Source organism: Protopterus annectens, chromosome 2.part1 (assembly GCF_019279795.1).
Source record: "Protopterus annectens isolate FY-2018-M chromosome 2.part1, PAN1.0, whole genome shotgun sequence".
NCBI classification, from domain to species: domain Eukaryota; kingdom Metazoa; phylum Chordata; order Ceratodontiformes; family Protopteridae; genus Protopterus; species Protopterus annectens.
Window position 1 is genome coordinate 694394649 of NC_056729.1, and position 26847 is coordinate 694421495.

At 40.4% G+C, this 26847-nt stretch overlaps 1 protein-coding gene across 1 annotated transcript in view; it reads left to right on the top strand.

The window, feature by feature from the left end:
- LOC122794902 overlaps positions 1 to 26847 on the top strand; it is a 2498277-nt gene that overhangs the window by 947072 nt on the left and 1524358 nt on the right. The gene's annotated exons all lie outside the window — the stretch shown is intronic.

The following is a 26847-nucleotide window of genomic DNA, read 5'->3' on the forward strand; positions in this document are numbered from 1 at the left end:
CACATGGGTGAGGGGAACATAGAATGCAGATGACATATGTGTTACATACATTGTTTTATTGTACTGCAAAGTACTACAAATGTAAAGTACTACAAATGTCAGAATACATACTATATATCAAAACTGCAAAGATTATTAAAGAGATGGCACAAAAGTTTTATGTTGTATTGATTTGCATGAGAGTCTTGAAGCAAAAACATCCAGGTGGTACATGCAAATTGACAGTTGTGATCAGTCTACTACCCCTGCAAACAGGGTAAAATAAAATCTACATGTATACCTGGAGATATAGCATCTGGAATAACTCATGTAAAGTCACTGGAAGCACTTAGAATTTGAATGTACTGTGTTTACTGAAACTTTACTTTGTGTATTTTCTGCAAACTAATTTCAGAATGCACATGCAGCCATTTGCTGATGTCCTTCATGGATGCATCTGCAGTCATAACAAATGGGTTGTCCTGTCGTCAGGCAGCCCTTCGGTCGGCCGGATTCCAAAGTCTGGGTCTGGCTTCGGCTGATGTCGCACTTCACCCGACGTCATCTCTGCTGGTCTTCGGGTATAAAGGCATCAGCCGACGCCATTTTCCTCAGTCTTTCTTGCCGCGTGGCGCCCGAAGCAGAAGCTGTTCGCAAGTGCCGGTCGGTCAGATCCAGAGATTACTACTACCGAATACTACTTCGAAGACTTCTAAAAAAGCTAAGTACCCCGTTGGGGACTCTTTCTTGCCTCAGCCGATGTCAGAAAAAGTCAATAACTGCTTAACTTGTGGGAAACAAATACCTCATAAAGATTTCCACTCTTACTGTCTGCCTTGCTTAGGCCCAGACCACGACGTAGCAGCCTGTTCGGCCTGTGCTTCCTTCAACCGACGAACGCTTAGGCGTCGGTCGGAGTTTGCTGAACAGTTTTTTGGCTCAGATTTTGCGTACATTATGCCGTCAGATCCTCCGACTACCCAAATTGTTAAAAAACGCAAAGAAAAAGACCGACACTCGCGGTCCGCGGTTTTGGCCGAAACCACGGTTAAGCAAGCCGCGAGTGTCTCGGTTCCGGCCGAAACCGAGAAAACTGGTCAATCTTCAGCCGAATCCATTACTACTACTGAGGCTCCTGCTACCTTAGTTGAATCGGCCTCAGAAATTTTGCCTACAATTGTGGTTCCTAGTGATTTATCCCTTTGGATGTCTCTACCCCAGCACGTGGTGCTGCTAGGCCTCCTGCAGCCATGTCTATTAAGGCCTTTGCCAGGGCTAAAGCAGCCAAATCTGTTAAATCAGTGCCTGTTAAGCCCCCCTCACACAGGCCCACTTCAAGTTCACAAATGCTTACTCTGGCAGAGGATTTAATATCCTTAATTAGGGGATCCCAATCTCACCCAGACAGGGCCTCTCAGCCCCAGAAAGAGACCTAGAGCAGAGCCCCCGAGCCAGTGTCCTCTGATGATTCTGGATGACTCAGACATTACAGACCAGCCAGAGGCTCCTTTTTCTACTTATGAAGATTCCGATGCTGAAGAATCCATTCCAGCTGCCTCTCCACCAGAGGAATTTTCCTTTGGGGAAACCTTACATGCCATGAGAGAACAATTCCAATGGCAGGGACAAGATTTCTCAGATTCAAGAAAAGGCTTAGGACTTTTCTGCACTTACCACAACATAGACCCTTAGCTATACCTCCTGTACTGCCTGTTGTGGATGATGCATTTAATGATGTTTGCACTGCTCCTGATTCTTTACCTCCAGCCCCTGCCAAACCAGATAGATTTTACAGGGTGCCAGACACTCATCACCACCTATACAAGGCCCCACTTGCAGATCCCGAAACTATATCCCAGGGGCCTAAGGCAGTAGCCTCGACCTCAGCAAAAACCCTATTCCTTCTGAAAGGGAATCCAGGTCCTTAGAGAGATGGGAAAAAAGTTTACACCTTTGCTACTCTCTCAGCTAGAGCTTTAAACTGTCAGTTTCATATGATCCAATACCAAGAGTTTATGCTTGATCAGTTAACTAAAAAACTGTCCTCTGATGAATCCTTAGATAAGAAATATGTATTAGAAATGGTGAATAACATCCAACAGGTTAGTAACCATTCCTTAAAATGTGGCTATGATGCACTGGAGGCTTCATTTAGATCAGCCATGACTGGCACAGTGATAAGAAGGCATGCATGGTTGAAAGAACAGGTCTTACCGGATCATGTTAAAGCAAAGCTGTTAGATGCTCCTATGGATAAGGCCAGTCTATTTGGTACACCTGCCCAGCAAGTAATGAAGAAAATGGAAGAAAAGGCAAAATCTGTACAAACAGTTAAAGATTTCTTACAGGTTCAGCCCCAAGGTTTAGCAGGAACTGGCCTGCCAAAAATTGGTCCTTTCCAGACTCCACAAAATCCCAAAGGGGCAGGAATAGACGCTCTAGAGGCAGAAATCAATCCAGAGGAGGTGCCTACAGAGGACGACAGTGGCAAGGCAATAACCGAGGCACAGACACAACCACTGCCACTGCAACAGGACAATCACAGTGACTTGGCTCTGACACCGCCTACCAGGGAGCAAATAGCAGCACCTTTAGGCGGAAAGTTAGCCTTATTTTCGAAAAATTGGCACTATATCACAAAAGACAAGTGGATTTTGCAAACCATAGACCAAGGCTACCGCTTCCACTTCCACACCTTACCAGTAAAAAGAGGAATGCCAAACCTACCTCCAAATCAAAAAACAGAAGCTCTACAGCAGATAGCGAAATTAGCAAAGATGAGAGCTGTGGAAAGAGTACCAATAACAGAACAGGGCAAAGGATTCTACTCCAGACTCTTCCTAGTACCAAGAAAAGAGAAAAGTTGGAGACCTATTCTCGACCTGTCCGCCTTAAACACATACATCATTGTCCCAAAATTCAAAATGCTGACCCTACAGCAACTCCTTCCCATGCTGGGCAAGGAGTGTTGGCTGGTAACTCTAGATCTCAAGGAGGCATACCTGCACGTCCCCATTCGACCAAATTGCAGAAGATACCTCAGTTTTCTTGCAGGATCAGAGCATTATCAATTCTCAGCATTGCCCTTTGGCTTATCTACTGCGCCCAGAGTATTCACAAAATGCCTGGCATCAGTAATCGCTCACTGCAGACTACAGGGAATCCAAATTTATCCATACCTGGACGACTGCCTGTTACAAGCGGACAACAAAAGCAAGCTGACAACAGATTTACAAAGGGTCATTTACTTGCTACAAGCCCTGGGATACACAGTCAATTTACAAAAGTCAAGGCTGATACCATCCCAAACAAGAACATTCTTGGGCGCGGAATTGGACACAGTAAAACAAATGGCATTCCTAACTGCAGAAAAACAAAACGAACTCCTCTTTACTTCTTGGCATTAACAAAGCAGAACAAACTAACAGCAAGAAAAGTTCTGCAGGCCTTGGGCTTCATGGCATCATGCATAATCTTGGTCCCACATGCCAGACTGCATATGAGAAAGCTACAGTGGTACCTAAAGAACTTATGGTCTCAACACAGGCACAGCTTAGAAACAGAAATCCTACTAATCCCATGCCTAAAACAGGAGTTCCTATGGTGGGCTCAAGCATGCCAGTCAAACCCAGGCTTACCCTTCCACAACTTTCGAGCAAGCCAAACCATCACAACGGACGCCTCAGACCTAGGATGGGGGGCGCACATGCTGGACAAATGCATACAAGGATTGTGGACTCAAGACCAGCTGCACCTGCACATAAACCAAAAAGAAATGCTGGCAGTAAAACTGGCAATCCAAAAATTCAGACCATTCCTCAAAGAAGGCCATTTGATGATAAGGACAGACAACACCACAGTCATGTGGTACATCAACAAACAGGGAGGCACTCATTCATACCCCCTATGCAGAATGACTTTGGACCTTTGGAATCTGTCTCTGAGCTACAACATCCAGTTACAGGCAATATTTGTGCCGGGAAAAGAGAACACCCTAGCAGACATGTTAAGCAGAACCACCTCGGATGCTCACGAATGGATGCTACACCCGGACATCTTCAAGGCCATCACAAAGAAATGGGGAATGCCACAAATAGATCTATTCGCATCCCCACTCAATCACCAGCTCAAAAAATTCTGCACAAGGACATTCCACCCACTTGCATGGAAGGTGGACTCTCTATCCTTCAGCTGGAAAGGCCTGACAGCATATGCATTTCCACCTCTTCCTTGATGCACAAGGTACTACTGAAAATCAAAGAGGAACGTCCAAGGATAATCCTGATAGCTCCGAATTGGCCAAGACAACACTGGTACCCATTGCTGAGGAGCATGTCTCGGGAGAGAATGTGGTCAATACCCCTGATGCCTTTGATGTTAACTCAGAACAACTACAACATCATGCATCCAAATCTAAAAACCTTGCAACTGACTGCCTGGAACATCACATAGCAGCAACTAACCCAGACCTTTCCCAAAGGGTTAAAGACATTATCCTTGAAGCCCGCAGACCTTCAACAAGAAGGAACTATGCAGGAAAATGGAAAAGGTTTGTCATTTGGAGTACTGAAAGAGGAAAAGATGTGTCGAACATAGATATTGCTAACATTCTGGAGTACTTGGCAGAGCTTCTGCATACAGGCCTGTCCTATTCCTCCATCAAGATACATGCATCAGCTATTTCAGCAGAATACAGCTTGATCCACCTGTCTTTTCGCATCCTCTACTCAGGCAGTTCCTCAGAGGGATCAAGAATGTAAAACCTCCTAGGAAACCACCATTACCAGCATGGGACTTGAACTTTGTGCTAGAAAAGTTGACACTCCCTCCGTTTGAACCAGCAGCAACAGCAGATCTGCAACACCTGTCATGGAAAACTGCTTTCCTACTGGCAATTACTTCAGCAAGGAGGGTTTCGGAACTACAGGCCTTAATGGCAGTGCAACCCTTCCTAATCTTCCATCAAGATAGGGTGTCCATGAGAACTAATCCTACATTTATGCCTAAGGTGGTATCCAGAGTGTCTTTAAACCAGGCAATCCACCTTCCTACCTTCTTTCCCAATCCACAGAACAGGGGGGAAAGACTGCTGCATACCTTGGATGTACATAGGCAGTTACGCTACTACCTGGACAGAACCAAAAGTAACAGAAAAACTGACCAGCTTTTAGTAGCCTTTGCAACAGGAAGGGAAGGAAAGGCAATTTCCAAACAGACAATCTCCAAATGGATAGGAAATTGCATAAGATTCTGTTACTCCTACCATGGAAAACCAATTCCACAGCACATAAGACCTCATCCTACAAGGGCTACAGCCACTACCACAGCTTTCTTACGAGGAGTGGCAACCAAGGACATTATTGAGGCGGCTACTTGGACCTCCGTGCATACATTTGCCAAGCATTATAATTTACCTCTATACTCTAGATCCCGAGCAGGGTTTGCCACTGCTGTACTGCAAGGGATCCTAACTACACCATAATTTTTCTTCCTCCACCCCTAGTTTGGCTATGGTATTCTACCCATTTGTTATGACTGCAGATGCATCCATGAAGGACATAGTACAGTTTTGTACCTACCATAAATGTAGATGTCCGAACTGGATAGCATCTGCAGTCAGGATTACCCACCCTCCTTCCCCTCTGTGGTACTCCTAGGGTATTTACCCTCCTAATAGCTAGCTGGGGGGGGGAGTCTCTTATGGTGTATTTGTTTGTATATATGTACATACATGCTTATGTTTTGTGTTTGCCTTCTACTTTTTTGGAAACATTGGCATTTATCCAAAATTTAGCCTTCCAAGAGGGCAACTGGCATCTGGGGCAAGAAACACTGAGGAAAATGGCGTCGGCTGATGCCTTTATACCCGAAGACCAGCAGAGATGACGTCGGGTGAAGTGCGACATCAGCCGAAGCCGGACCCAGACTTTGGAATCCGGCCGACCGAAGGGCTGCCTGACGACAGGACAACCCATTTGTTATGACTGCAGATGCTATCCAGTTCGGACATCTACATTTATGGTAGGTACAAAACTGTACTTTCTTTCATGATGTGCTTATCTGTAAACCTGATGTGAAGCATGTGACATCTTGCAGTGAATTTTTTTTATCCACTGGCCAGTTTTTGTTAATTTTTCCATGGACAGAGTACTACCAAGTCTAATGGGACTAATGTATCTCTGTCTGTGTTAAGCTGTCAATTATTAGTGTTCACTACTAACTTAGATAAATATCTGTACCTCTCTAAATATAGCCAGTGCACTCTGTTGTCTTCTTCTGTTGTCAGTGTGCTTTATTCCTATAGAGTCACTCTAGCTGTTGGCTTTGTGCAGTTTTAAAATAAAGTGAGAAAGTGCCTGTTTGGTAATATATTGTTCTGCCATAGCAGTGGCTTCAGCATCTGTATTACCAGTGCACTGATTGTAACAGTGCTATAGAAAACTGCCTAACTTCACTTTTGTTCCCTTCATTACTTTGGCTCTGAAGGACTCTAAAAGTAAGCTGTAATTATTCCAATAACCACATTCAAAGTTGTTGTTGTTGTTGTGTCTTTCTGCTTTTCCCGGTTAGGGATCGCCACAGCGGAACTCCGGTCCGCTAATGATTGGCAGTAGATTTTTACGTGCCGGGTTGCCGGCCCTGACGCACAACCTTCAACGAAGGTACGCCCATTCACGCATGTCTCCACACAGAAGACCACATTCAAAGTACAAAACACAAATTAAAAAAAATGCTGACCTAGTCTGAAGCCACAGATTTATTGTAGTTATGCGCTTTTATTCCTATTAAATATGGAACTTCATCAGAACTTACTCACACTATTTCCTTTTGCTTACTTAAAATGTAAATAGATCATGTGATTTTTACAAATTAAGTTTTCCATATTGATGGTAGTATTACATTTAAACCCCATTTAATAACGTAATTGCTTTCATACATTAAACTTTCATATGTATAAAAAAGCTTTAATATAAACATGATGTGTACACAATATATACATACTTATTGTTAAAAATATTCTTGTATGAAAATATTATTTGAATATACTAACAGTAATATAAAATTCATTGTCAATTATTCTTGCCATATAATTTAGCTGCTGGTAATGCTAGTACACTGTTGATAAAATTTTCTCTGATAAACCTGGTGGCTAAGATGCATCTAACAACAACTGGCAGCATCGTTCTCTGTATTCAGGATGCAATTCCCAATTAACCCCACCCTCAGTAAATGCCCTTACCCTTTCAAGAATAAAAAAAAAATAATCTTTGCAGACCATAGCATGCTTACAAAAGGCATTATTGATATAATTTTTTATGGCATAAGTTGTTGTGTCTTTCGGCTTTTCCCAGTTAGGGGACGCCACAGCGGAACTCCGGTCCGCTAATGATTGGCAGTAGATTTTTATGTGCCGAGTTGCCGGCCCTGTTGCACAACCTTAAATGAAGGTATGCCCATTCATGCATGTCTCCACACAGAAGATGCTTTAGCTGAGAATTGAACAGGACAACGTCTTACTGTGAGGCGACAACACTACCGCAGCATAAGTATGCTCATAAATTTGTGCCGTCAATTTATAATTCAGTAATAATAATATAAGTCAAGGCATGTTAAGTACCCTGTACATAAAATAAAGCATAAATGAAGTAGCTAGCAATATATACTGCCCTTTTGCTATTGCAGTCACATTCACCTTTTGTTTTAATTACCCTTGGGTAACCGGATATTGCTATATTAACAGAATCTGCATTTTTTATGCCCCTTTGAGATGGAAGAGTAGAAACACCTAACTTAGACAATGTCTCAAAGAAGAGTTTTAAATTCTTACCCTTGTTAAACCCAGATAGAGGAGCCTCACTTAGTTTACACATTAAATCTGTTGAACCAGACACTGCCTTCCAGTTCTTATTTAAAATCTTATTAATTTCACCATTCCTATTACTAAAAGGAATGTTGATAGCCTTAGTTAGAAAAGTTCTAGTGTTTCTGTTATTAATTATTAGTACAGTCCTGTACTATTTAACAGTTCAATAGAGTAAACTTTTTCCATAAACATATTTAAGGTTTAATAACTCAGTACCAAAAAGGTCATCATTAGACAATAATTAATAAATTAATAATTAATTATTAAGTGCTCCTACCACTTTTTACAGGGGAGCTGTCGAGGGCATCCTCACTAGCAACTTCATAGCATGGTTCAACAACTGCACAGCTGCTGAGAAGAAGAAACTACAGAGGGTGGTGAGGGTGGCTGAGAAAACTTGAGCACAAACCTCCCTTCTATTCAGGAGCTTTTCTTTACAAGAGCAAGAAAGAGAACATATAAAATACTTGCTGATTCAACCCATCCGGCCCACAACTGGTTCTCACAACTTGCGTCTGGAAAGAGGTACCGCAGCTTCCACTGTAGGACTACCAGATTCAGGAACACTTTGTATCCAACAGCGGTGAGACTTATTAATACAGACACCAACCATAATACCTGATATATTGAAGCCTCTTTTTTTCATTTAATCCTGCTGCTCAGAGCAAATACCACCAGCATTACTCTTATGTAATGTAATGGCTATACTGAGTCACGTCTAAGGTTAACAAGTACAATATGATAACTAAACAGCTAATATTCACTAGTCTCTATTTATTCTATATCTTAGCAGCGTAGGGGTTTGGTGGTGGGTATTTATTTATTATTTATCATTGGATAATCGGCATTGAATGTGTTTATGTAATGTGAACTACCTCTTGTATGTCATACGTGTTATTTTCTTACTTGTGTTATTCTTTGATACCTCTGTATCTATGTTATTTGCACTACATTTCTTCCTTGTGAGCTGACATTTGTAATTTTGTTTAGGCTGCACTTGTGTGGTCCTAAATGACAATAAAGTTTCTTTGAATCTTTTAATATGTATAGTTTCACCATCCATCTCGTCACAAAATTTTATGTCTGCCAAAGGAAAGGACTGCTAGCATAGTGTAGCCCATATCCCTACACCACTTACAAAAAGTACACCTATTTTGTTTAGTCGATATATTTCATAAGTCTGAATTAAGTGATTTTTTTTGGACCACTGTATCCCCAACTGTTTGGTCTGAACTGTGGTACTTTTTTGCTGAACTGGCCTCCCATTCTGTGTTGGTGTAGGACTGATCTCTGATCATAATTAGTCCCACTTATTGGTTCCTGCTTTAGAAATTGAATATATGCTCCATTGCTAAAGAGCTTTAATTTCATCTGGCTCAACTAGAGTGATCCTTTCTTATACCTCTCCATGTGTAAGTGGAACTGTGACTAAGGCTTGCTCATGCCATTCCTTCTGTTGACCATGCATCCATCAGTGCACCGTCACTCAGTTTTTGAGAGTCAGCCAGGTAAAGTTCTCTGAAACTTTCCCATCTCTGGTGTTGTTGCCTGACTCTTGCACCCTACTTTCTTATGCTAGTGGTAGTAGGGGGGAATTATATTTGATGGTATTTTCTGAGTGGAGGTTGAGGGGGAGAGAGGGATAAAGTTGGAGCCAAATTTTTTTGTCCATTGGATTTGCTATATCTTCTGCCTCAGTATAGGTGGCTCCATTAACAATGAGCTCTGCACACAGCTGTATATTGCCTTTGAGGTTGTGGACATAGCTAAAGAATGCCTTGTGGTTGTCCTTGGCCTGGAAGGGCAACTTTACCTCAAATTTGGCTTTGATAGACCTTATTTTTCCTCCGAGTTGTTTGTTTACTTTGACAAGAGTGCTTTTATACTGCCAGGGTACTACACCTCCTACTTTTTGCCATGATTTTCTTCCTTCTGTTATACAGCCTATTGATGGTGGGATTACACCAGGGTGGTTTGTTTTTTGAGTTAGTTCTGTACTTCTTCCTGGTGGGTACAGCTCCCTCTATGGAGCTATTGCCTGTATAGTGTTTCTTTGAACAGTTCCTTGTAGGCAGCAATGTTCTCAGGGTTTATGGATTATTGAAGTTTTGCCAGGTTATCAATTAGTAGGAAATTAGCCTTAGAATAGTTCCTGAATATTCCAGGGTTTCATATTTTATTTTTACTTCAAAGAACATTTTGTGTTCTGACCTTACCAGAGAAGACATTATACTTGGGGGTATGCAGCACTCTCTCATATTAGTGAGAACCAGATCCAGTGTGTTTGCACCCCCTGGTCAGTGTATTGACAATCTGGTCTAGGAATTTTTTGTTTATAAAATCCAGGAATCTCTGTGCCTGTACGTTTGGTATTATATATGATTACTAGTTAATAGTGGGGTAATTTAAAGTTGCCTGTTAATATGGTATTGGGTTCGATGGTTGATGTTTCCAATAAGTTTAAACACACATTATGGGTTTCTGAGTCATAGAAGAGACCTATAGTTTGCAAGGAAGAGGTATGAGATTTTGCCTCTGGTGATGTGATATGGAAAGGCTCAAGTATATTGTCCTATTTGACTAGCCTTGAAGTGTATTTATTTTTTTTATGTAAATCAAGACATCTCCACCTTTAGTCCCTGTCTGTGTAGTAACCGGTCTAAATGTGTGGAAGGAATTATAGCCTTGCACTGACGGTGTGCTCTGTGTGGCTTTAAACCATTTCTCAGTGACTGCACAGACATCAGCATTCTCTAGAATGAGTAGAGCTTGTAGGGAATGGATTTTTTTTATTTAGACTCGTCATTCATTGATAACACCTTTAGATTTTCATGGTTTGATTTGCTTTATCGAAAGTACTTTCAGTTTGGCATTGCCTAAAAAGGCACTATGGGGAGGAATGTTTTAGCTTATATGCAAAGCCTAGAGGGGAGAGGTGTAGACCATCCCTGACAAAGCAGTGTAATCTGTTCAACATTTCCTTCCATGCTGACAAATATTGCATCTCCTTAGAATGACACCAGAAACTAAGCCAATTATTGAAGTCGGTCATCATCTGTTCATATTGTGGCATCATCCCTGGAAAGTAAAATGTTGCTCAGTGCTAGGCTAATACCAGCCTGAGACACATATTCCAAGGGCCCCATGATGTTGCACTTCATATAGTGTAGGGAAGAATGTCTTGTGTCATTTACACTCACATGCACTTTGAATCATATTGGTACTTGTGCTCCAGTGACTTGAATGCATGTATAATGTGGTGGATCCTGGCCCCTGATAAGTGACTGACTGGGACTTTCTCCTTACTCAGCCTGGTAAGAGTGGCATTGGTGTGTCTTACAGTGGTGTCTCCAGTGATCAGAATGTTGGATTGTCTGGTGGCTTGCCTTATGGGCTTAGAAGTAGAGGCACCATTAGATGTGGCATTATGTGTTGATGTGGGTGTTGTTTTGAAAGTGCATTTGGGACTGCTGAGGTAGTTATGTGTACTTCATCTATGAGGTCTCTGGGGTTTAAGAAGGTTACATTTAAGTTCCTCAACATATGTGGGTCTATGTGACTGCTTTGAATTGTGTGTGATGGGTGCAGCATGTATACTACTGATAACCTGTTTGACATTAGGAGTGCTTTTATGTGACAACTATGCTTCCAGTGATATTGTGTAAATACATCTCTGATATACCATATCAGTTTGTGTGAGAATTAACTGGTTGTTAGTAAACACGAGGCAGTTTCAGTATTGCCTAAGGAGCCCATATCCACCAAGCTGATAACAGTGCTAGTGGGAAAGTTCATATACATGGGCAACAGACCCTTATTTATTGATTAGACAATTGCACTGAGAAGTACTGTCAGGAGTATCTGGTTTCAAATCTGGGGGTAGTGCTTGTCACAGCAAACTAGCAGCCCTGTGTGCACCTAGGTGTTGGTGAAATTTCAAGGGTGCTTTTACAGGATATATGTCAACTCAAGGTATCTGCTATAAACTATAGCACCAGTGCCAAGATGAGAAGCAGGCTACAGGTTATTTGATGATAAACAGACTTGTCCCAGATGATGCAGTGGACTCTAGGCTTGTTGCAGCTTTTTCCTGGTAGATGCTTTGAATAGCAACCAAACCAATCCAGAAGGTTTAACACAAATACTCACTGCCATATTAGAAACAGTCAGGAAACCATGCACCCTGTTCCTTCTATTACCAGGAGCAAAATGCAAATACAAATTACAAGCTGGGACCTATGAAGCAGTTATCAGGCTTTCTGGTGATCAGCAGTCTCCAGGAAATAATTCCTCTATGCTCCATCTGTCACCAGGAGCAAAACAGAATCACTACTTCCAGGATAACTACTGAGAGGCAGAATGTGAGCTCTCCAGTAATTGGTTGTCTTAGAGTAGATGTTGCAGATTTTAAAGGTAAGGTGGAAAATGAGCTGATATCCTATGAGTTGCAGTGTGCACTAACCAGTTAGTTATGAAAAAGGGGGTAACTTAATCTTTAGCTATCTGAGTGGAGAGCAACTTATTTTAAAAGAGCAAGATAGATTGGAAAGCAGTGGGCACTTTATACAGTGGAATGGCCAATAAATTTAAATAGCTGAAGAGGAGTGATTTCACAAAATGATAATTTTGTGCTTATAATAGCCAATGAAAGAGGAGAGGGAAGGGAATATGTGGTCAAATTAACATAAGGGGACAGCAATGAGAAAGACAGTTGAGTTTAAAAACACAACACACTAGAGTGGGAGGGTGGGGGAAATGTCATTTGTGTGCGACTCACGAGACACCGCTGTGGTTGCTTTCCTAGTTTAAGTATGCAATTAAAAGTGGGAGTGAGCTTTTCCATTAAAGCCTTGAAATATTTTATTTAACCCCTTAAATAGAAGATTTAGTTCGTAGCTCCTCCCTCATTACTTGACCTGTTCTAATTTCTGACAGTTGCGGTCTCTTTCCTAGCTTAAATGTGCAATTAAAAACAGAATAAAAGTAAAACACATTGTAAAGAAAATAACCCACAATATATGACACAGAAGGCCGCAGTGAAGGTATACAAAATACAAGAAAGCAAAAACCAAACTAACCTTTCCTTCACAGCAGTCTAAGGCAAGGTCTCAGTCTGCATGAGCTTTTCCAGTAAAGCCTGTTATTGTTTCTGTCATCCCTTCATCCCAGCAGTTCAGGGGCCTTTCAAAATATATCCCCACCACCACCACCACCACCACCACCACCACTACTGTCTTTTTTCTTGATTTCTTCTTGATTTTTCAAATAAGTGGTTATAACTCCTTATGTCAAAAACTAATGATAATCCTGAACTATTACCTTCCAGTTACTGATTTAGGAAGACCCCCTTATTTGGTGTCCATCTATAAAGCAGTTTTCCCCAGCCCTTTTTGTACCCTTAAGAAAAGAGACATCTGTGACAAAACAGTGGAAGCAGACCACAAACCTTTGCAAAGCAATAAAGTCTTTTGTACTCAACATGTTTGAAATTGCAGGGGATGTTAAATTTATCTACAGAAATATAATCAAGGCAAAATACATACTAGGCAAGACCATACACATAGTAGGTATGTTGAACAGGGGTTATTTAATAGAGATGGGTGAAAATATGTTAAAAGATTCTTTGGCTAATGAAATTATCACTGACAGATGAAAAAAGTGAAAGAACTCATGACCTGTACTGACACTGAGTTAATTGTCCTTCATAGATGAGAAAAGCATACCATGCAAAATAAAATGAGCACTTTTTTAAAGCTAATCTTTATTTCATGTTCTTGTACTGGCTTGGATATTATCCAGTTACAGAGCTGTATGTTTTTGACAGTCTTTTTCTGCTTCAGCATTTGTAATACTTATATTCAGTAATTAATAACGATAAAAGCGCAGCTGTGTATATTTCTAGCAAGTGCTGACTAATGTTTTTGTTCATTGCAATTATATTTGCTTTTTTGACAAGCTGTGACAGAAGAGGGCCTTTAGATTAGTGCATGTAAGTGATACACTGATCTGAAAGATGTTACAGAGAGAGGATGTTACAGACTGAGGCTGGCCTGAACAAAAAGTATTCAGTAACAAAATAGTATTCAAACCTGCAGGCTGTTTATCTTTACCACCTCTCCTTCCACTCCACCCACTATAACTGACACAACTGCCATTCTTTGCTATTTTCTGTCTCTTCAGTTATTCTTCACTCTTCTCTACACTCCACTTACTATTCTATTTTGTTCCACCAACTCGATCTGTATCATTTTGTTGTTGTACATGCACAAAATGCATACTTTTAATGATTTCTACAAGGCATTAATGTTGTTACTCGCATGTCTCTTTATCTTGCCCTTTTTAATGTTCCTAAACTTGCAATGTTACTTGGTATGGTTATGATATATGTGTATTATTTTTGGCATCATCTTTTTTATCATGTGTTTGTGGAGCTTTTCTCCTCGGGTCTCCACTGAAAATGGGCCCCCAGCCCAGTGGACTAGCCCAGTTAACAAAGGACAAATAAATAGTAGAGTCCAATTATATGAGAAGTCAAATGTGTGTGAGGATGCATGGATCACATCTATAAATATTAAAGTTCAAAAACAGAGCAAGAAATATGTTTTGGTCAGGTAGAATTTAGTAGTAAGGAGTTGTGCCATGTGCAGTGCATACCTCAGCGGTAGTTTAAAGGCACCTAATGCACCTATTCATCCTAAAAGAAGAATGCACATCAAAAGCTGGGTATGCCCAGAGATTTCTAGACCTAATAAATAGAAATTTACTGGAGTAGATAGTCAGTATGCCATCCGGAGGTCAAAATATTCTGGACCTAGTTCTGACTAACATAGCTGTTGCATGTACTACCCCTCGAGTTGCTTCATCCCTGATTAAGTATGACCACAAACTTATAGCTTTCCCTCTCAAAAATCTCAAAATCCCTTGCATTAGTTCTTAATTCAAAGACTTCAAATGGACAAGCCTTTTTCAGCTTTATGACCTATCAAAATCTGCTTGCTACATAAAGTAGCAGAAAGTATTCTAAGAACTAAAACAACATGGGAATGGAGAAAGAAGATTCTGCAGGTAGGGATGACTGCAATTAGGGTTACAGACAATAGGCAAAAAGGGGCTGGAATTTATTGGAGAAATCTGGCAAAAGAACCGGGTTATTGTGAACAAATGACTCGAGTGGGAAAGGTAGTAGAATGGGAAGAGGCCAAGAATTTATATGGACTGCAGGTTTCACAAAGAAACAATGGGGGATATATATGTATGTCTCCCAAATATGCAGCAATGTCTAGAAGATTTACGATCTTTGCTCAGAAGTGTTTACATAGGTATTTTTATACCCAAAGTAGACTCCAAAGAATTTTTCCTTAGGTAGACAGCAAATGTTGGAGGTATGATGGGGAAGAAAGAGGTAATTGGGAATATATGTTTGAGAGTGTAATGAGGTGGAAGACTTTAATGATTGCCTGAAGACTACTCTGTCAAAGATTCTAGGTGGATAAATTGGTATAACCAAGGAAATTATTTTTTGAGCTATTGTACATAATTGGAATTGCCTAGACATAGTAAAGCCTTGCAGAGTCTAATTATGGTGGCTGCCAAAAAGCAATTACTAGAAAATGGAAATCAGAGTCTCAATAAATATTACTAGAAGCAGTGAATAAAGTAATACAGGGTAAAACAATTGGAATATTGGGATCTTTAGAAAAGGGTAGGAGCAAATTACATAGAAAAAATGGGAATTGTGGGGAACTCTACATGCAGAGGAGGAACAAGTTTTAAAAGAAGGCTGGATTTGAATGAGCTGCATAATGTTTGACTGACAATGACTGGATAGACAAGTGATGTATAATGTTTGCAACTAAAATCATGTCAGTATGGTTTGTGATGTGTAATGTTTGCAACTAAAATTATGTCAGTATGGTTTGTTTTCATTTATATAAATGTATGATTGCCTATGTCATACATGATAATTTAATAAAGATATTTCTTTTAAAAAGTGCTTGTAACATTAGTATGAGATCTGTACCATCAGGTTATATTCTGGTGTAGATAAACGTTTAAACTGTTTCTACTAGAACCAGATATACTGGGAAGTTTACAAAATGGACTATATAGTGGTCTAACAACATAAACTCTATAACAAAAGATAAAAAATTCATAAATCATGCAGTAGATTTAAAACTCTTCATTTCAAAGATCACATCAAAAACATCATTAAGTAATTAAAATCTGCTAACAATGCCAGTAGGGCAAGTCATAAACTTAAATTAGTTTCAAGGTAAAGGATAATTATACATCCTTTAGTTACATTAAAAGATTAAGAAATAGCACCCAGCAGTGTTTGGAACTAATCCGTAATGGCACCAGCCACTCTTGACTCAGATGACGTAGCAGAAATACTATCATACAAATTTAGTGCTACCCGTAACCTAGAGACCACTATCCCATCCCTGCAAATTTCTGATTCTCTTAAACCCCCTAGCATCACAAATAAGCATATGTTGAAAGTAGTCTTTGAGACTAAAAATGCCTCCTCCATGCAGCCTAATTATTTACTTGGATGCCTCATTAGTAGTGCTAAGCATGCTGTTGCTGAACTCTTCCTCAAATTGTTTAATTTAAGGTTGTGTGCAAGATAAGTTCTGAAAGTATAGCAGACTGCATTGCAGCTGTACAACGGACCCAGACCTATTGGCCTGATTTACAAAGGTATGGAACACATCATTTCAACTACAATATCAAAAATATTATTAGGGTAGGTTGTCAGCAGTTTGTCTTTTTCAAAGGGCAATCCTGCTTACTTAACTTCTTCGAGAAAGTCACACAGCTATAGATATCAGTCATCCTGTCCGTACAACTTATTTGGATTTACCCAAATCATTCTTACTGGTGTTAAAAATAAAGTTCTCTAAATTTGATCCATACATGGTATGGTAGATATCCAGCTGGATAAGAGGTAGAAAAATATTTTTAATTTGGCTGGCACCTCCTCTTAGAGCATGAGGGTAATTTGTGTGTGCATAACGGCTTAATACTGGGCCCCCTTCCTTTTTGGTTTCTACTTCTCCAGTCCCTAGATGGAAAACCAGAACACTCGATTAATTTCACAGATGACTGCAGACTGGTCATTTTCAAATTCCCCCAGTGATACCCTTTCATTACAGCAGGAACTTAAACCTTGGTAAATGAGTTGTATTCCAGAAAAGGGCTAAAATTCATTACAAAGTCTAGTATTGTCTCATTTAGGAAACAGATTTCTCCAATGTACAGCATAGCCAGTTCTAAGATGGCTTTACACAAATCAGCAGCATAATGTCAGCTCTCCCAATGTGGAAAAAGAAACTTGAGAAATATGAGCTAGTAATTCTACCAGCTCAAGTAAAATTAAGTTGCTGGCTAGTAAGTGAACTGCTTGGATGCAGCAAAGAAAAAATGCAGAGAACCTAAACAAAAAGTCAGCTAGAAAAGGTGAAGAGAAAACACAGACTATTAAGAATATTGTAGCTGTGTAGCAAACAGCAGTTCAAGTTCAGCTTTGGTACAAGAGATGGCTTCCATTCATTTAGAAAATAAATCAAATATTCAGAGGTGATTAAAATAAATTAAACATTGAAGGAGTATATGAACTCAAATAACAAAAAGACTGGAAAAATACAAAAAGCTCTAGCTAGCTATTCAGATGAAGTGATAAAACTGCAAAAATCAGAGGGTGAAATAAAGAAAAAAGCTGTCTGAGTAAGAGACTTCTCAAAAAGGGCTGTTTCAAAAAAATGGAGAGTTAGAAGACAGAATGCACATAGAAAACCTGAGATTTTTTTGCTGTACTAGAGAAACTGAAGGGAATAGACTATTCATTTTCTGAAGGCACAGACAAACAACTGGACTGGTATTCCACAGCAGGACTTCTTAACTGGAAGGTCACATTGAGTGTAACCTCACCATGAGAAAGCAGCCAGGACCTATATTAGTAAAGATGCACTCATACCAACAACAAAAAATGATCCTGATAAAAAAGTGTGGCAGAAAGGAAAATATTAATCATTGGAGACAGCAGAGTGTTTCTGGAAAATGATTATTTATTGTACATCAGGCAGATGAGAAACAAATTTATCCCAGCAATCAGGGAATGTCAAGAGGCAGGCATGAGATTCAGGTTGCTGTATTCACCTGTCTTCAGAATATTTTTTTTCCTGATGGATCAAAGACATTTTTGATGCAAAACAGGCTAAGGATGAAATAAAAAAAATGTATCCAACAAAAAGTGAGCTGTCAGAATGAAGGGGACACTGTTTCCTATTCTTATGACAGTAAAGGTCATGGAGAGGATCTGCAAGAGCATAGCCAAATATTATTTAGGCGATCCTTTAGGTGTAGTTTGAAAGACTTAGTTTTTTTTTATATTCCAAAAGAGAGAGAGATTGAATTCCATGTTTTAGAAAGAGGAGGAGTATATGAAGTCTTCAGCAGCACTGTTTTAGTTACAGTTAGCAACATGTCAGTAGAGCGTACTGATTTTTGGGACTGTAGTTGTCAAGTGATGAGAAGAGATGAGGCAGTGCTCATCCTAACCATGGTCTCTTAAGTGTGGTTTGGATCTGTAGAGGACTTCCAGTATTTGATGGGTTTTCTTTACAGCCTCTTTATGTAGTGGTTGAGTTTTTTTTTTTTTTTTTATCAATGGTAACCCCGAATAGCTTGGTATGGGTTACCATTCTTATGTTGGAATCATTTGATGATAGATTTAAAAAAAAAGATGCTTTTAGTGCGATACTTGCTTAGGGACAAATAAGGTAAGTTGGTATTTTTGGGGTCTAGAAGGATCTATGAGTTAGTTAGCCAAGTCCGAATCTGTGAGAGAGCTTCTTGTTTATAGTGCTGTAGTTTACCCATGTTATTGGCAGATCAGATGATTGTGGAATTGTCTGCATGTTGGATGGTGGTTGCTTGTTTGGCTGCTAAATGCAGGTCATTAGTGAATATATTAAAAAATAGTGGACCTAATGCAGAGGTTAGAGGGACTCCCACAGTTACTGGGAGAAAGGAAGAAATGTCATTTTGCCACTTTACACCTTGCTCTTTGACAGGTAACTGTTAAAACAAGATAGTGCGAGTTTATCAAAGCATTGAGAAGACATCTTACATAATAATTTTTAGTGTGACACCATGCCAGAGGTTTCTGACAGATCAAGGAATATGAAAGAGACAAGGTAATTCTTGCTTTTGCTTTGATTTACTGCTGAAACAATGATTAGTACTGCAGTGTTGGTGTTGTGATATGGACAGAAGCCTTGTTGTTTAGTTTAAGTTGAGTTTTCATTAATGTGGGTTAGAGCTTGAGATTGCGGACACTTTTCAAGTGTTTTAGACAGGAGAAGTAGGATGGCTATGGGTGTGTAATTGGACAGGTCAGTGTGGAGTTTCCATCCCTATGTAGGGATGTATGCAGGGTGTTTCCACAGAGTGAGAGCATAGTTCTCCTTTGATAGACCCATTTATTAAGATCTAGACAGGGTATGCCAGAGCATCTGAAGCTATTTTGATGTGTTTAGCTAGAAAGCTGTCTGAATTAAGGGTGGTGGGTTTCAAAGTTTTAAGTAGTTTTCTGATAGCATAGGTTGGGATGGGTTGAAGTTGTAGAGCTTGGGAATAAGCTGTTGGGTCTGGAGATGTTACACTAGTTGTTGAAGATTGTGGGTTTAAGAGGGGGCAACAGAATTTATGAAGATAAATTGGTTAGCAGTGGAGTCTCCTGGTGCATCTGTTTAAGGTCTAGTTCAGTTTGTGTGGAATGGATGTAGGAATTTGTTGATGGAGGACCAGAATATCTGAGGGTCATTCTGATTTGGTTATTTGTAATTTTATGCAGTGTTTTTGTTTGTTTGTTTGACAGACTGGATTTAAGTAGCATATCTATATTTGTTTTATTTTTGTTTAGTGTAAGTATTAAATGTTTGCAAGGTTCTCCATGCTTTATCCCTGTTTTTCATTAGCTGCTTAGTTTCATTTGTTAATCAGAGGAGCCAGGTTTAGTTCTTTTGGTCATTATGGGTGCAGACTTCTTTCGGCTTTTCATGGTTAGGGGTCACCACAGTGGATCACCTATCCGCTCATGATTGGCAGTAGAGTTTTACGGTGTCGAGTTGCCACCCTGGCGCCCTGGATTTTCAGAGCCATCTCTTCCTCTCAGAGCTTTGGCTTTGGCTAGGTTGGCTTCGGCTTCCACCTTTCTTCTGTCCAGAGAAGTTGGCTTTCAAGGTTATGAAGAGGGTTTTCTCTGCTCCAGCAGGTCAGGTAGGTATTTCCCCCTCAGATCCTCCCTCAATATCTCAACTGACTTTGCACCATGATCCTCTGCATTCTGCATCACTGGCACAGCCGTCCCAGAGCTTGCAGACCACCCAACTGTGTATTCCCACTGAAGAAGTCCCTAAGAAGAGGGCATACAAGAGGAGGCATTTGGACTACCCGCAAGAGTCCATCACCGAGGATATTGACTTTGATGAGGGAGAAGTGTCTCCCAAATTGCCACCTCTCATTTAGAGACATCCTTGAGATCCCTAAACAGAAGGGTGGTTATTCTGCCCAAGACCTAATTCCTGAAGAGTCCGTATTTGTGGGAGCTTTCAGGACTGGCCCATGTCCCTCCTGGGTCACTCTGCTCACTGATGAACTTATTAGCAGGTGTGGAAAGAACCTGATATGATAGAGCCAATCCCCAAGAGACTGAACAGAATTCTGGCACCACCAGTAGGCAGAGGTCATTGGAGTAAGGCTATACTGGTTGATGCAATGGTCATGGTGGCAGCTACAAAGAAGAAACTCCCCAGATTTGAGAAGCAAAGTTATGCTCCGTGACATTTGCTGTCCGATCACTGAACTACTTGGCACACTTCATGCGACTGCAAAGGGACTTGATTAAGGAACTTTCAGACTCCCTTTCAGGGGCCACAGCTGTGGAGGCTGAAACTTCTGTGGCTTCACAGTTGGCTATCCTTCAATCTATAGCAAATTCATCCATGAGGCTCATCTTGCATGCTGCAGAATGGGGCCCAAGGGCCACTTGTTCAGGTATTTCCATCAGGAGGCAAGTGTGGATGTGCCTATGTGGTTTTCCGGAGCCCTTCAGGTCATCTTTGATCAGTGCTCCCTTTAATGGTTCTTCTTTGTTTGGCCCCACAGTAAGACGCACTGTCCAGGTGTGAGAAGGACTGACAGACCCTTTCTACAGTGAGCGTACATTTTTCAATTCCTCAATGGACCTTTTCCAGGAATCAGTGGGGAGGTTGAAAGATGTGGTTCAGGAAGTCTTAGGTTCCTTTCCAGGACACACATGGAGGTGGTTCCTTCAGAGGCAGATGGGGGAACAATCATGACAGAAGATGCAGAGGAGACCTGCAAAACCAAAACCAATGGTCTAGAGATGCATTTTCCAACAGATTCTTTTAGGCCTGCTGAAGGGAGGCATGATTGCCTTCCTTTGGAGGCAGTCAGGAGGAGCTTATCTCTTCATCAGGAAGCCTGGCTAAACATAAAGGATACTTTGGTGCAGAGAATCATTTCCAAAGGTTATAGTATTCTCTTTTCCCTTCCACCCTCATTATCCAGGAAGCTCCCCAATGTTCCACCCAATCAGAGGGAATCAACAGCAGCACTAGAAATACAAAAGCTGCTAGTAAAAAGAGTTATCCAAGAGGTCCCTTTCTGAGCAAGGATGGCTAGATTTGTTTGACAGATCTTCAGGATGTGTAGTATCACATAAAAATGAAGAGACAATCCAGAAGGTACTTGCATTTCCAGCTGGGAGCCAGGCATTACCAGTTCAGAGCACAGCCCTTTGGTCTCACCATAGCCCCCAGGCTGTTCACCAAGTGCATGGCAGTTGTAGCAGCTAACTTGAGACTGTAGGTATTCCAGGTGTTTCCATATTTGGACGACTGGTTCATTACTTCCCCAACCAGGTATCAACTGGTACAAGCACAAGATCAAGTGTTGCAGACTTTTTCCAATCGTGGAATAACCATCAGTCATAAATCTCAGTTGAAACCGATTCAGACATTGGAATTCAATCACAGTATCTGTGGTAGCATCGCTTCCCCTTTTGAGAGTGGAAACAATAAGAAATCAGGTCAGGAAAATAATGTGCAGTACCAGAATTTCAGCCCAGTTGATCCTGCAAGCCCTAGAATCAATGTCAACAGCAGTAATCTTAGTTCGTTTAGCAAGATGTCACATGAAAATTCGGCAATGGATGCTGCAAACACTGTGGTCAGTTCTCTTTCAACCCTTGTCGACAAAGATAACTCAGGTTATGCAAACAGTATCTTTCCTGGTGGATGCAGTCACAGCAACTGTTAAAAGGTCGTCTTTTCATTCTCCATCAGCACAAGGCCATACATGGACACTTCCCAGATTGGCTGGGGGGGGGGGCATTTTCTGGGAATGACAATCCAAGGCACTCTGTCTCCTGAAGAGGCCAACTTATACATATCAGTGTTCTCAAAATGAGAGAGGTGCTTTTGGCATTGCAAGCATTCCAAGACTCTCTCCCTCTCAGAACAATTGTGATCCAAACAGACAACATGTCAGTGGTTTGGTACATCAGCAAACAAGGGGGTACTAAATCTTACCCCATTGTTGAGAAGCCTCAAGGGTGTGGCAGTGGGAGATTTACTTCAACCACTTTCTAATTGCAATGCACTTTCCAGGGAAGTCCATCGTGATAGCAGACAATCTGAGCAGGTCCATCTTACTTCCTCACGAGTGGTCTCTCAACAACAGAGTGATAGATATGATTTTCTGTCATTGGGGCCAGCTTTGCTGCAATCTCTGCATCTCTCCTAAACAACAGGTGCAGTAGCTTCTTTGTCCTAGTTGCCCCACCGGAGGAGTCAACAAGGGATGCTCTACTCCATGATCCCCCCCCCCCCGGTCTTCTGTATGCTTATCCCCCAACTCCTTTAAAGTCATCCTCATTACACCTTACTGACTTCAACAAATTTGATTCCCGTTCCTTTGGTCTCATCTTTGGTACCCACCTTAGAGCCTGGATCTAACTCCAGACCTTCTGTCTCAACCAACAGGCATGATTCAGCTGGACATCTCAAACCTCAAACTGACTGTATGGTTTCTCCAATTCCATTTATAACCAATAATTTAATAATAATTTAATTTATATTTATGCTGTCTTCGCCTTTCTGTTTCGTTCTGTTATCATCCCATAAACCCTCTACAAGAAATCATTACAGAAGTAAATGGAGAAGATTTGTTTATTGGGTAGAGCAGAAATAGGTAGAACCAATGGAGAAGATTTGTTTATTGGGCAGAGCAGAGTCAGGTAGAGCCATTGTCAGCCCAGATACATTCTGTTCTTGAATTTTTAGCAAGTTTGTCTATTGAGGGTGCTAGTTTATCATCGACTATTAAAGTCCAACTCGCAGGCATTTTGAATTTCCATGTGGGATTTCAGAATTTATCCCTGGCTTCCTCCAAAATATGCAAAGCATTTCTGAAAGGTACTGTTTTCCTTAGACCTCCTTACAAAGATCCTGTACCACCATGGGATTTAAATTTTGGTACTGCAAGCCTTGACACAGTCTCCCTTTGAACCTGTAGTTAAATGTGATTTAAAATTCTTGACCTGGAAGGCTATCTTTTTAGTTGCAATTACATTTGCTCGAAGAATTTCAGAACTTCAAGCATTATCTTCTAAGCCCCCATACTTGATTTTCCACAAGGACAGGGTCACCTTACATACCAATGCTTCCTTCCTACCTAAGGTGGTGTCAGAATCCAACATTAACCTGGCCATTAACCTGCCAGTATTCTTCCCAAACTTTACAAATAAAGGAGAGTAAATGCTACACTTACTGGATGTTTATATACAATTGCATTTCTGTCAGCACAGAACAAAGCAAATCAGAAAGTCAACTATAGCCAGATGGTTGATGGATTGCATTTCTTTTGTCTTCACTAAATTGAATCTCTCCCTGCCAAAACCATTAAAGGCTCATTCCACTAGCTCTATGGCTACTTCCACTGTATTCCAGTCTAGAGCATCCTTGGATGATATTTGTTTGGCTGCTACTTGGTCAAATCCTCATACCTTTATTACTCATTACAGGTTAGATCTGGTCTTGAGGGGAAGAATGGCCTTTGGCTTAACCATACTCAGATTAGATCTGGTCTTGAGGGGAAGAATGGCCTTTGGCTTAACTGTACTCAGGAATATCCTTCCTTAGAGTCTACCCAGGAATTTAGGTAGCTGGGGACTCTGTCCTATACGTTGAGGAATGAATGAAAATTGACAACATCAGATAAAGAAGTTATATACTTACGATAACGTTCCATCTGTGTTGTCCATTTTCATTCTTCCTCAACTCCTCACCCTCCATTTCTCACCAACGACTTCTGGAGGAATGAGACCTGTAAGGACACCTAATGTCCTTTGTGTTGAACTCCAGTTATGGCATTTTTTTATAGTCTCTGTTGCTTTCATGTTAATACATGAATAAATGAATCTTTGTGGGTTCTGTTGAAGCAGCTTTATTCTATACAAACACATCACTTTAAAGGCTTACTTGACTATGGTTAAATAACTTATATACAAACTATCTGATGTGATCCTACATGCTCACTCACTGGCTGCTTCTACAAAATGGCACTAGGGATTGCACGTGCCTGGAATTTATACTTGCATGCACAGCCTCGCATGCTTCTTAAAGACATAACACAAATGCTACTCTCTGATCTACATCCTCCCTTTTTGAGAAATAGATCATGCAATTTGTCATGAGATTATTTAGCGTGCAGAAATCACAGAAGATCTAAACACATGCATTATACAATACTAAGCATATATATATATAGATATATGTATATACAGTCAAGTCCATGTTGCTGTGTATTTCACACTAGGCTTAGAAACCCGTCCATATCATGTGACATAAAATTGGGTATCAGATTTAGCAACTTGAACAGTCTGTGCAAATGGTTGACCTGTGGAATGTTCAAATTACTTTCTGGAACAGAATCAGACTTTTGAACACATACTGGTCTGGAAACAATGTCTGACCCAGTCTTTGATTTAGAGTCTGCATCACAATTACAATATTGTGATTGCAATGATGATGGTTCTGGTACAGGAAGATGATGTCTGCGATTCCTCCTATACTCAATACGGTCAGAGCTTACCCAATAAGATCTCGACTCAGCACAGATGCCTGTTATCTGTCCTGTTCGATCAAAACCTTTCATTGTCTGAACTCGTACCGTCTCTCCTTCTCTCAATGAATGAAGTATTCTGCTTGATCTGTCATAACTAGATTTCTGGATATTACACTTCATCAACAATTGAGCCTTGATGATTTTATTCTTAGAATTAGGCTGTAACAAACTTGATGAAATAGGTGGCATACTTCTAGTTTGTCTGGAAAGTAGTCTTTGAGCAGGTGAGCCAAGAATATCATCATGAGGTATGTTTGAGATTAAGTAAATTCAAGAATACATCAATATTGTCACTGTTTGACTTTTCAAGTAATTGCTTTGCACTCTGTACTGCTCATTCAACTAGACCATTGGACCGAGGATATTCAGGACTACTAGTGAAATGTACAAAGTCCCATTCTCTTGCAAGTTTCTTAAACAACCGTCTAGTAAATTGAGTACCATTGTTAGAATAAAGTTTGTGTGGACTACCATGAACTGAGAAATGACATTTCAGCTTAGTGATAACAGCTGTTGAGGTTAAGTTTGGTAGCAGATCAATTTCAAACCAATTCGAGTAAGAGTCTACCAAAACCAAATAGTGTTGATTATTCCATTCAAAGATGCTACAGTAGACCGAGGTAGTTCAGGTATTGGATTTAGCTGAAGTGGTTCTTTTTGCAAATGCGCTCTGGTATTATTACATACTGAACAAGAAGAAAGAACTCTATCAATGTCTTTTGATAATGAAGGCCAAAATACTAGTTCTCTTGCACTTCTCTTAGTGGATAATAAGCCTGGGTGACTACGATGCAAAATCTGAATATATTCATGCTGTAAGAAAGCAGGAACAACAGTTTTAGGATCTTTGAAAATTATGCCGTCTTCCATCAAAAATTCATCTCAGTAGATTGCTTTGACGGCCATCTGACATTGATGTAGTGATTACGCTTTCGTGAAACTGGATCAGTTATAGTGTGATCTCAACTCATCACATCTAGTGGTGGAAAAATTATGCACTGACATTACATCAAAGTCAAAAGTTTCAGCATCTAGCTTTTCTGCTAGGATATCTGGATAAGATATCACCCAGACAGAGTTATTTACCTGTAGTGTAGACCATTTTGAAATTGTACTTTTGCAATTTGAGCATCATTCTTTGTAATCTTGCCGAAGCAGAATGCATAGGTGTCTTTAGAATGGTAACTAGAAGCTGATGATCAGTTTCAATTTGAATAGCTCGACCATAAATATAATCGTGAAATTTGAAACATGCGAAAACTATTGCCAAAAGCTCTTTATCAGTTTGAGCATAATGCGTCTCAGTTTGAGTAAGTGTCCTAGATGCATAGGCTACTGGTCTGCCCTCTTGAAGAATAACTGCACCAAGACCAAAATTTGAAGCATCACAGGATAGAGCAATTGGTTTATTCACACCATAGTACCTTAACGTATATGGGGGAGGTGGCAATTTTCTGCTCAAGGTCATCAAACGCCTTCCATTGATGATGTAACCATGACCATACAACATTTTTGCATGTTAGCTCTCTCAAGGGTGCTGTCAATTTACTGAAATCTGGTGTAAACTTGTCTAAATAGTTGACTATGCCCAGAAAACGCCATAAACTTTACATTATCTGGTGCTGACATCTGTAAAATTGCCCATTTGATTGGGTCAAGTCTCAAGCCTGTACTTGTAAACAAATGTCCTATGCAGGTTACTTCTGGAAGTCTGAATTTGCACTTCAGAGGATTAAGCTTCAAGTTGACTTCACGTGCTCTGTCTAGAACTTTCTTGAGATTTCTGT